A 12,488-nucleotide genomic window follows, 5' to 3' on the forward strand; every position below is an offset into this window, starting at 1 on the left:
ATCTAAAGAGTTCTTAGAAACAGTAGGAAAAACTAATTTAGACTGGATTGCTTTTTGTATTTTATTATTTGTAGGTGGAAAACTAGACTTAGAAATTTTTATTTTTTTGATATCAAGTAAACTCGCATCACTCAAAACAACAGCTGGTCGTTTTTTTGAAATATCTTTAATCAGTGGTACAAAATGATTTGGATTAAAACATAAAACACTTTTGTTTTTCATTTTATCTAAATTGCACCACAGAATGTTTATCGGACAACTTAATTTTTGGATACGAGGCTTTACAACTGTATTAAAAAAACAATGATACTTTTTAAAACCAATTTCAGGATAGATAGATTCAATAGGTTGCTTTATAACACTAGATAATGCTATTAGGCAAATGAAAGATGAAAATGTTTTATCAAAGCAATTTAAATATGCTTCTTTTAAAAGAAGTTCAGAAATCATATTTCATTAATCATTGAAAAACTGTCAGAGCATTTAAATGAAACAGCGATAAAAAATAAATTAGCAAGCTGAGAATATTCAGAGCTACATTGATTAAAATAACTCAAAAAATAATCATACCTTGTGTAAAAATATATGTTTTCGAATAACTCAATTGATGTCAGTAACCTTAGAATTTTTGAAGTATGCTTACTGTCATTTAAAAGCAAAGAGACTGAGCTATAAAGACAATTTCCATCTTCAGTAGATCTGAGAAAAATAGTAAAATATACTGAAATGTAATAATAGGTATAAAATACTAAAATTTAATATAATATTATTAATAATATTGATAAAAAAAAAGATAAAGATTTAGTTTAACTAAAAGTTTTTTTTTCATAAAGAATTATAAGGTGACCATTTTTTTTACAATGAAAAGGAGGAAAAAAAATTTAAGATAAAAAAATTTAATTAAAAATAAAATATAGGGCTACACGAAAGATGCAAGCGCATTATGAATAAATAAAATTAACCCTGGACAGACACAGTGGGGTCTTGAAAATATTTTATTTTTGTATTTTGACAAAAAAATACAATTATTTATGATACTGTTTTGTATTTGCTATCTTAAATACAATATTTACAGCTTATGAAAATGATTGGGTGAAAAAAAGTTCGACGCGGCATCTTTGAATTCAGAGATTAACAGATTAGTTTTAAAATATCGAAAAGGAGGACAGAAAGGAGGACACTTATCGAGGGAGGACAGAATCTACAAAAGGAGGACTGCCCTCCCTAAAGGAGGACGGTTGGTCACTTTAAGAATTAGAGTATATACTCTAACTCTTTAAGAAATAAAATAAATCTATCATAGCCTAAAACTTTCTGTATGTTAGATGATCTAACATCCAACAACAACTTTTTTTGTTGTAACTAATTATTAAATCCTTTTAGATTTATACAGATTTATACTCATTGTAATTTGTTTCAAAATGAATTATTTATTAACCAAACAAATGACTTATGACATAGGTCATTTGTTTGGTTAATAAATAATTCATTTTGAAACAAATTACAATCATGGTAATGTGTTTCAAAGATTTATACAGATTTATGAATATTATACAAGATTTATACAGATTTATACTCATTGTAAAAATGAGTATAAATCTGCATAAATCTGGTAAAAGGATTTAACAAATAATGAAACAACAACAAAAGTTTTAATCTATTTGATTATAATCTATATTGATTTAATTTTGTTAGATGTTAGATGACCTAACATCCAGAATTTTAGGTCCATATTATGATATTATTTTCATTAAATAAAAAACTTAAAAAACTCAAAACAAACAAAACAATACCTTAATGATGTATAACCAAGATTTCTTTTAATTAAGGGTACAAAATCCATCATATCTGTATTAACTTGGTTAGAATCCGGTATTCTTGGCTGCATTAAATTAATCTCTGAGAGCTCTTTAATGAGTCTATTTTTGTAATTTAATACATTAGGCCTATGCTTTGTTTCTATTGCACAAGCAACTAATTCTTCAGTTAAATATGAATTCATATTTTATTATATTTAAAATATTAAATAACTAAAGCCACGTTATCTTTGTTTCTGCAGAAGAAATAAGGAAAACGAATTAATGGTAATCTCACGGTAGCGATCAAAAAACCTTAATATGTAATCATATATTTAACAGAGTATCTTTCCATATCGGACACGTCAAAACCAACTATGTGGCCAAGTTTTATTTTCACGGTTGAAAGATCGATATTTTAATATTTATTTGACAGCTTTTAATAATAGAATAATGCCTCGGTAACGTATAATAGGGACCGTTGTGGCCACAGCAGGAATTCTATAGCCAAATTCCGTAAATTACGGCAGACGCAAATAAATTTTTGAGTGATAGTTCTTCAACAAAACAACCAAAAACTAACTTGGCTACCGTTAACTTTAATCTCTATGGCAATAAACTGTTAAGGGTTATACACGTAAAGTACGTCACGCAGAGTTTAAATAATGGTTTAACAAATAAGTAGCTCTCGTTCGCAGAGTTTTGAAAGTAAAATCATTTGCGCAAAGTTTCAAATTTTAACTTTAGCGTGACGTAATTTATTTTAAACTATTTAGACGAAAAAATATTTTGCACGTCTTTATAATATTTTCCTTAATATATTGCTAAAATATTTCTATATCTTATACCAAAAATTTTGAAAGACATTTAATTGATACTAAATAAATTTTCTAAGAAATTATTCTGACTTTAAACTATGTGGCCATGGCCACAATGGCCACCCCTTGGATCCGCGCCTGATATATATATATATATATATATATATATATATATATATATATATATGTATGTTTATTTTTATATATATATATATATTTTTTTTTTTTTTTTTTTTTTTTTTTTGTTTTTTTCATTTAACAATTTTCTCTGGTAAAAATGTCGTTGGTGCATAATATATGAAGAACTTGGAAACTCGAAGAGGATTGTAAGATCCTGTCACCGAGAACCGTTTAACAATACAAAAATTATAAACCAATTATTTCAAAAGAAATATAAAATGAAAAGTAAATACCGTTTAAGAAAACCTTCATACAAATAAAATAAGGTACCTCAATTATAAAACACCGTTTAACAAAACAATAAAAAATAAAATCAAATATTTTAAATTAGTAAATACCGTTTTTATGAAAACCTTCATACAAATAAAATACCGATTAACAAAATAATAAAAAATAAAAACAAATATTTTAAATTACATTTAGATAACACTTATAAAAGAGAAACGAGATAAGAAGAACTCGAAAATATTTTCTATTTAGAAAGTAACTTTTTTCGTTTGTTTTTGAAAGTAGAAAAATTCCAACTTTGGGAAAAATCAAAATTTTTTATAACTATTTGGTTCCACAAATAAGCTCCGCGATAAGATATAAGAGACCTTCCAAAATTTGCATACGAATAATGTTGATAAATAAAATTGTCGTTTCTTAGATCATATTTGTTTTTGGGTTTATTGCATATAAATTTTGAAAAGGTATTTGAGCTAAGTTTATCTTACATTTAAATGTAAAGCAAAGAGTGTTTAAAACATTTAGTTAGTATATATTAAGAATACTCATTTTGAATAAAAGTGGTTTTGCATGAGTAAAACGATCTTTAAAATTTATTAGTCGTGCTAGATGCTTCTGTTGCCAATAAAGAGGATCTAATTGACTTTTTTTAGCACTACCCCATGCGATATTTGAATAATTTAGATTTAGATAAATAATTTTTAGTGGGGTGACACAGAAAGTTTACCGCTCCGGGTGACACCAACCTCAGCGAGGCCATTAGTTGTTGGTGTTGCTAAATAGCGTAAGACAGCATTAAAGAGATTACAACTTTAAAGAAATCACAGCTTCTGTTACAATAGCAGTTTCCATTAAAAAAATTAAAACCAATAGTTATTGCCAATAGCGTCTAAGCACTGACGTTACCGCAATTCGATTAATTTCGGCGATTGCGATTATTAGACAAGAAATCGGGGGCACTTAGTTACAAATGCGTATTTAGTTAGGTAATCGCAATGCTGTCATATTTATAAAGTGACTGACTGAACATTATATTGTGAGTTACTTTTTATCAAAAAATTGAGTCCGATTTAATGGAATTTTTTATCGCTTTTATCGCATATCGAATTAAATAGCTTTTCTGCTAACCGTCAATGCGGTAACGCCAGTGCTTAATAGCGTCGCTACTATTATGCGTTAGTAAATAAAATTAATTAAAACAAAACTGAAAGTAATTTATACCAAAAATTACAAAACAGATAAACTTTATGATGGGATCTTTTTGCAATTGTTTTAAAATATTTATTAAAAAGCTATTATGTTTTAAAGTACAAACCTTTTCACACCAGTAAAGATAAAAAAAAAAGTCGTGTAATAAACAAATGTAACATTTTGCTATTTTTATAAATATTTAATAGCAAAATGTTGTCTTGGCTTTTAGTGAACGATAAGAAGCAGTGAGTTCCTGTTAATGAAATTATGTAATACCTATTTATTATTTTGACTATATTTAGTTACTCTCCAAATTTTTAGCATGCAGTGTGAGTATAAAAACGCGAGACTAGATAATACAGATTTTTCTTTTACTAAACTGCTGTTTTTTCCCTAAAAGTAAAATACAAAATTTTCTTATCAACGATATTTTGTAAGACTTACATAGGGTTGCCAGACGTCCGGCTTTTACGGAGGAGAATACCGCGCCAAACCTGTAAAAATAAATTTTTTTTACTGTGTTTTCCTACGAAAAAGCCGGACATCTGGTAACACTAGGCTTACACCTTATAAACATAAAAGCTTATCTCACGCTACACAGTGGGCCAGAATTCACTTTTACTGGACAAAATTTATAACTAATTTAATATTAGGGCTATTCTCACTAAAATTAGCATGAGTACTAATATCACATCTGCGCTTTTTATGAAGGTAGTATTTTTTTATTTCGTTGCTATGGATACATTTATTTTGCTTAGCATTAGCCTATTTTTGGTATTTGCAGATATTTTACAAGTGCTATATTCACTAAATTTGGCAAGAGTACCAATATGAGATCACACTTCTTATAAAAGTGATAAATTTTGTTTATTTAGTAGCTATGGATACTTAAATTGCTTAGTTACCAGGTGCTTTCCTTAGTTACAAAGGGTAAATTGATTTTTGAATAAATTTTATCAGATTTTCAACCCACCTGTATTGAATAACAATTAATTATTTAGGTAAATAATGTTTTAGCAATAATAAAACAAAAAATAGTGGAAGAAAACATTGTCAATTTAAAATTACAATAAAAATTATAAAAAAATAATATCGTTTGATGATTGTTTGAATAATTGTAAAACATATGAAGGAAATGTTTTATGATTTGTTCGGTGTGATGTTGATTAAAGCAGTGATGAAACAAAAAGATCACTGGAAACTAGGAGTCTATTGATATGACCTGTATTTGTTGCTCTTCTGTCTGTTTTTCGGCTAAAATTTTTGCAATAAGATTTGGAGTCTTTATTTCCAGCCTCTGGAGCTTCCTCTGGCATAAGTCCGATGGGTATTGTAAGGCTTTTAATTATGTGATGTCCATGTATCAATGCTTTGTGAACTGATTGAGCCATGTAATACCATGGACAAAGGGACACATATAGTCTAACAGTGTCAAAACAATAATCAGTCTGTTTCATATCCTGAAGAGAGTGTTACCAAGATAATGTAAAACCTGAATATAAAGTTTTGAAGTTTTTTTAAATGCTTTGGCCAGTAGCAACGTCAAAACTAGCCTTACACATGAGTGTCATTGTTTTTATTGCATTGTCGTTCAATATCAAGTGCCTCAGCACAGGCTCCTGAAGTGCACAGATTCTTTGCAAAGTATGAATCATTAAATCTTTTAAAAGAACTGAAGCTGAATGGCCTCCACTGTTATATTTGCAGGATCACTTTTCAATTTTGCATCCCTGACATCATTAAAAGCGCGGTAGACGTTATATTCTTTCTCCAAGGCTCTGCTTTTAATCAATTGATATGAAGCTTTTGTCAGAATGGCATCAATTATTAAAGCCAATGCTTCATCTGCTGAATATTTACTAGCTTTATCTGTATTTGAAATATATAAAACATTATTGGCAGCAATAAAAATAGATTCATCTCTTAATTTTTTACTGGCAGCAAAAAATAATTCATAAGATGAAGGAGATTCAAGTAAGGAAAGTTGGGTTACAGTGGATTGAGGGGTACTGTGAATAAGTGGCATTTTCTCATAGATTAGAACTTTTTTTCATCTTGATCATGTAATCATTTTATATGCTCATATATCAGCCATCTTTATTTATTGTTGTTACCACATATTTTTGGCTGAATAAATTTTAATATATTCTCATTGTTCTTTTGGAGAAAATTATGAATGTCAAAATTATGAAGTTTAATAAAATTATGAAGTTTAATAAAACCATATCTAAATAATTCTTTTAACAAATATTTTGTATTTAAAAGTTTAATACTATAATATATATGCCGCGTGGACTACAAATTCTTGTTAGTAATTAAGTTACTACAAGTGTTTGTAATTAAAACTAAAAGTAATTAAATAACAAACAACTACCAAAAATATGTTGCTGCTATGCTATGCAAAGTAAGGTATCCATAGCAATCAAAAAAATTAACCCCATAAGAATTGTGAATCTTATTTTTATACATACCCCCAATATTGTGTACTTAACGCAAATATAATACTCTATTAACAACGATAATATAAAGATGGATTGTTGCTATGCAAAATTAACTACCATAGCGACCAAGCTAAAACATATATAAAATCTGAACGGGGATTTGAGGGGACGAGCAATTAATGGAAACTCAATTGATGCATCATTTAGCTCAAATAAATTTAAAACTTGACAAATTGTGGTAATTATTAGTTATAGCGCAGCGAAAAATAAATTTCTTAAAGATTTTTATTTTTAATCAGTGATTTTCAAAGTATACCTGAGATAACATCCTATGACAAAATTATTTCACACAATGGTTTTTCTTATCTCTAAATACTTCACAATAAAATGTATTAATTTTTTCTTTTAAAAAACTAGATGTAATTGAAATATCATTTTGATGTCACCAAAATTACTAATTCATATATTTTTTTAAATTTTAATATTTAAATGCTCAGAATTCTGGTAACTAAGGGTAAACTAAAAATAAATTATCGATAAATTTCTCGTAGTATATATAGATACTAAAACTGTATAAGTTTTTAAGATTAGACAACTAAAATTTTTCCCATTTTGTCCACCAACTGGCCCAGTGTGCGCCAGCATCTGTTGAGGTAATCATTCACTGTTGCTGACTTTCCACAAAGATGTTTAACGTTAAGTTAATTTACTTATTCAGGCTTTAAAAACAGTATATCTCGATTTGTCGAAATGAACTTTTGGTTTATTTCTCATCAAAGTATAAAACTTATATAAGCATATTAAATTCTTTTGAAATTACGACAGAATAGCTGTTGTGCAAAATGCGCATTTGACCGAATCAAATCGTTTTAAGTATTTTGTAAATAACATTGGTTTAGATTAAGAAAGTGAATTTTTTTAAAAAAAATACTTATGTAGTAACATGGTGTCAGATCGGGAGTTTTCACGAACTGACCGAAATAAATATAATTTAGAAAAAAAAATTAACACCCTTCCCCTTTTATTAAAACCCCTCCGTTTATTAAATCTGGAATAAAATTATCTCTCTTACCCCCAATTTTAATTCCCAACTCCCCTTGTTTTAAGAACTCGAGAGTAGAATTTTTAAAATGCTTTAATTAAGAACAAACCATGTGTGCAGGGGCGGGTTTCGTCACTCGCCAAGGAGGGGGCTAAAAAGCTCTTAAAAAAAAAAAAAAAAAATCTGCAAGTAACTTTCTTTTTTAATTTTTTTTAATTTAGTTTAATAATCAACTTCATATGCGTATAACTACGTATAATATTAAATTTCATTCGTCGGTTTAATAGTCAATTTACAAAGAATATTTCTGAAAAAAAGTTCCAAGGAGGGAGGCTACTTCCCTTTTACCCCTCCCCCCTAAAACCCGATTCGTATAAAATATCGGTTTAAAAATGAATTACCTTACTAGTTATCTTGATAAAACTTTATTTTTACCATACAGCAGTTTTGTACTAAATTACTCATGTTTTTAATTGGATGTAAAACTTTATTAATTACATTTAACTATGTTATTTATGCAATCAGTGGCGAATCATAACAAGCGGAGGCCCTTAGCGTTAAAGGCCCCAAGCCTTAGAGTCTGGAGGTCCTAAGTGAAGACCCTAAGTTGCTTTCTGTTTATCTTACAAATTTTATTTTTAAAACGTAATACAAGTATTATTTACTAATACAAGTATTATTTACATGTAATATAAACATATAAACTTGGAATCTGGAAGAAGATCATAACGATCTTGTCGCCAGAAGCATATAAAAATTACAATATAAATATAATATAAAATAATACAAGTAGATTATAACAAAATAACAATCTAAAACATTTGAAATAATAAATGGTTAAAATAGTATCTCAAAAATATTTCAATACATTATCCGTTGAAAAAACAATATTCTTTAACTTGCTTTTAAAAACAGAAAATGAGATAGATGAATCTAAATTAGACTGGACAATTTTATTCCATAGATAAGGTTCTCGATAATCTATACAAAATTGATTAAACTTTGTTTGACAAAAGGTTTTTTTAAATAGTTTTTATTTCGCAAACTATATTTATTTTTTACTTTGAAGGTAAAAAGATCCTTAAAAACATGTAACAAAACGTTAAACATAAAGTATTATACAAGTTAAGTTCATAAACGTTTAATACATTCATATCTTTGAATAAAGGTTTTTTATTTGAAAAACGATTTAAAAAATATATTATTTGCATTGCATGTTTCTGATGGCGGTAAAGACATTGCAACTTACTTTTACCTGTACTTACCCAGGCAATATTTACATAGTTTATGTTGCAATGAATAAATGAGTAGTATAGTTGTTTTAAATTATTTTTATTTAAATAATTTCTGGCCTTATTGAGGATTCCAATACTTTTTGCAACTTTTGTTGATATATAATCAATATGAATTTTCCATGTCATATTTTCGTCAAGATAAATACCTAGGAATTTTAAAACGGAATCTTTTTTTATTTCTACTTCATCAATATAAAGATTAAATAAATCATTAGGCAAAAAACGTTTTTTTGTTGAGGAGTGGAAAATTATCAAACGATGTTTGAGAAATTACATAATATGATCGGCCTTTTTAGAGCCCCTCACTAGCTTGATTCCCACTACTAGCTCAGGCCTTCGTTTTGTCCGCGTACCTTATAATATCCATATAAATTGAAAGTTTTTATTAAAAATTTTTTTGAAAAAAGTTAAACCATATAAATAGTTATTTATATTTTTACTCAGAGATTACTGAAACACAAGAAGAATTAGTATTAAAGTTGAGACTTGGAAAGATGAAGTTGAAGCAAATGGACTTTAGATAAGCATGAATAAGACAAAAGTTATGCATTGTAAAGTCAAGAAGGAGAAAGTAGAAAATATTGGAAAGCGGTCATGTGGAGTGTGTAGGAAGAGAGTAAGAGGTAACTCCATAGTTTGTACTTTAGTATAGTTTGTAGATATAGAAAAGATGTTCTCTAAAAATTGTTGGTTTTAAGTGTAGAAAATGTACTTTTGGTGAGTATAGAGAAGAAGTTAAAAAAGAGGTTGAAATAAAAAGTGGATAAAAGATAGAGTGTTTTAGCAAATTTTGTTATGTTGGAGTTGCAATTGGATCAGCTGTTGGAGCAGAAGAAGCATCTTAGGTAAGAGTAAGGTCTGCTTGGACCAAGTTTCAAGAATTATCTCCACTTTTAACAGCAAGGGGTGCTTCATTTATGATAAAAGGAAAGTTCTACATTAAATATGTCCAGATCGTTATGATATATGGCAGTAAAACATGGGCAATGACGGTTGATGATGTCCAGCTTTTGGAAAGAACAGTAAAGATGATGATTAGAAGGACATGCGGTGTGATTTTAAAAAACAATAAAATCAAGGATGATTTAAGAAAAAGATTAGGTGTTGTGAGTATATCTGATTGGGTGCGTCAAGAAAGATTTAGGTGGTTTGGGCATGTAAAGCGTAAAGATGCAGATGATTATCTATCAGTATGTAAAGAGTTAGAAGTTTCAGAAGAAAAAGCTAAAAGTAAAGGCAGAAAAACTTGGTAAGAATGTGTTTAAGATGATTTGAAAAAGCTACATTTAAGGAAAAAAAATGTTCAGATATACCGTTGAATTTCAAAGCTGAAGTTAAGAGTTTGTTGATGCTAATGTTGCTTGAGGTTGATGTTGATTTATTACAATTTAAGAGTCCTACTTCATTTTTTATTACCTGATATAAGTTACAACAAACTATTAAAATTGCTAGAAAAATATCTCTCACTGATCTGTCAAACAACTCACAATCGGTGGAAAGAACTATAAAATTTTTATCTGAATCCTTAAAAAAACGTTTATGAAAGGGTGAAGAGGCTGCTCTAGTTTTTAACCATGCTGGTTAAAAACTAGAGCAAAATGGAAATCAAGAGAAATGTGACAATTGCATACTTTCTTCAAAGTAATTTTATCATCTTTTATGTTACAAAAATATATTGAAAATGACAAACATTTTTTTAAAATGCAGTTTGTTGTTTCTTCCAATATGAGAAAAATAAAATGTTTTTGTATTGCAGAAATAAAAACTAAAAATTAGATAAACCATACACAGGGCAAAGCAAAGGCGAGAGATAAAAATTCTAGCTTTTATAAAACTAACCAAAATTAAATCAAAACCAAAACTTTTTGTGAACACTCTCGAATAAAAAAGAGTCTTTCAAAAAAAGAAAGGGTTATAATTTTTTTGAGAAAAAAGTCAAATAGTCAAAAACTTTGAAGTGATTTCCCAAAATTACCTCAAGTCTAAATTAGCTAAATTTTTCGGAACCGTGATTATATATATGTATCACGTAAATCCCAAAGTGAGCCAATGTGTTCAGAAAAAAAAATTTGGACAGTGGCTTAGTTGGCAGTGTCTGCAATAGAAAAACTGTCAACTTTACAGGCTGCTCACTTGTAATTGGTTTATTTTTTGTAAAGGAATTTTTTTTAAAAAGAAAATTGGTAAGGATTCGTTACATTAAAAAGGGTCGGAGTTGCTGTTGAAAATACTTTTTTACCTCCAATATTTGTTGGGTAATGTTGTGCTTGCTCAAATCGATCACTGCATAGCATATAATTTATTTAGTTCTAATGAAGTTTTTTTTGTCAAGATCTTTGCGTTGGCAATTGATAACCCACTGGTTACCTCTGAAATAAAAAATTATGCATTCATATATTTGTATAATATAATGAATATGTATATATATATATATATATATATATATATATATATATATATATATATATATATATATATATATATATATATATATATATATATATATATTGTCGATTTTTACCCCACTGTTACATCAGAAATACTAAGTAACGCAATACTGTTTGCAAAAAAACACACAAGTATTAGCGAAGAGAACACCAGAGTCATTAAACATTGCAGAAAGTCGTTGCTATTTTTTAAAAACGAAACATGGAAGAAAAACAAAAAACCAAATGATTATCTACGTTATATCCACTCTGAATCCAACCACCCTCCGCAAATAATAAAGCAAATCCCCATCTCTATCAACAACAAATTATCACAAAATTCCTCGAATGAAAAAACATTTAATTTATCTATACCAGAATACGAAGATGAACTAAGAAGAAATGGCTTCACTAATTTTAATTTAAAGTAAAACCCTCAAAAAAGAGAAAAAAAGACAAGAAAAGGAACTATAATATGGTTTAACCCCCCTTACAGTAAAAGCGTCTCTACCAATGTCGGACATATCTTCCTAAACTTAATCGACAAACACTTTCCAACATCCCACCCCCCAAGTAAACTATTCAATCGAAACACCATCAAATTGAGTTACAGCTGCACCAAAAATATCTAAAGTATAATAAAAAGCCACAACAAGCCAAAATTAACTTGGTCAATAATTAAACAAGTCCCCGCCTACAGCAACGTAACAAAAAAATGCTTGCTTTGCCTTCATGAAAAACTTTGTATAATATCATACAAAGGTACGCAAAAATTATTAAATAAAAAAACAGAAATTATTTCTAAGTGCCGTCACTATCTAAAATAATAAATAAAGAAGACGTTGGACTATATCGTGACGATGGTCTGATGATACTTCGTAAAAAAACTGGATCACAAATTGATAGAATACGAAAAAACATAATTAAAGTTATAAAAACGATCGGTTTTAAAATAGAGATCCAAACAAACCTACCCGCAGTCAACTTCTTAGATGTATCCTTTAACTTAGAAAAAAGCTCTTATTAACCTTTCAAAAAACCAAATGATTATCTACGTTATATCCACTCTGA

The sequence above is a fragment of the Hydra vulgaris genome, chromosome 06, assembly GCF_038396675.1.
Source record: "Hydra vulgaris chromosome 06, alternate assembly HydraT2T_AEP".
In the NCBI taxonomy this organism is placed as follows: domain Eukaryota; kingdom Metazoa; phylum Cnidaria; class Hydrozoa; order Anthoathecata; family Hydridae; genus Hydra; species Hydra vulgaris.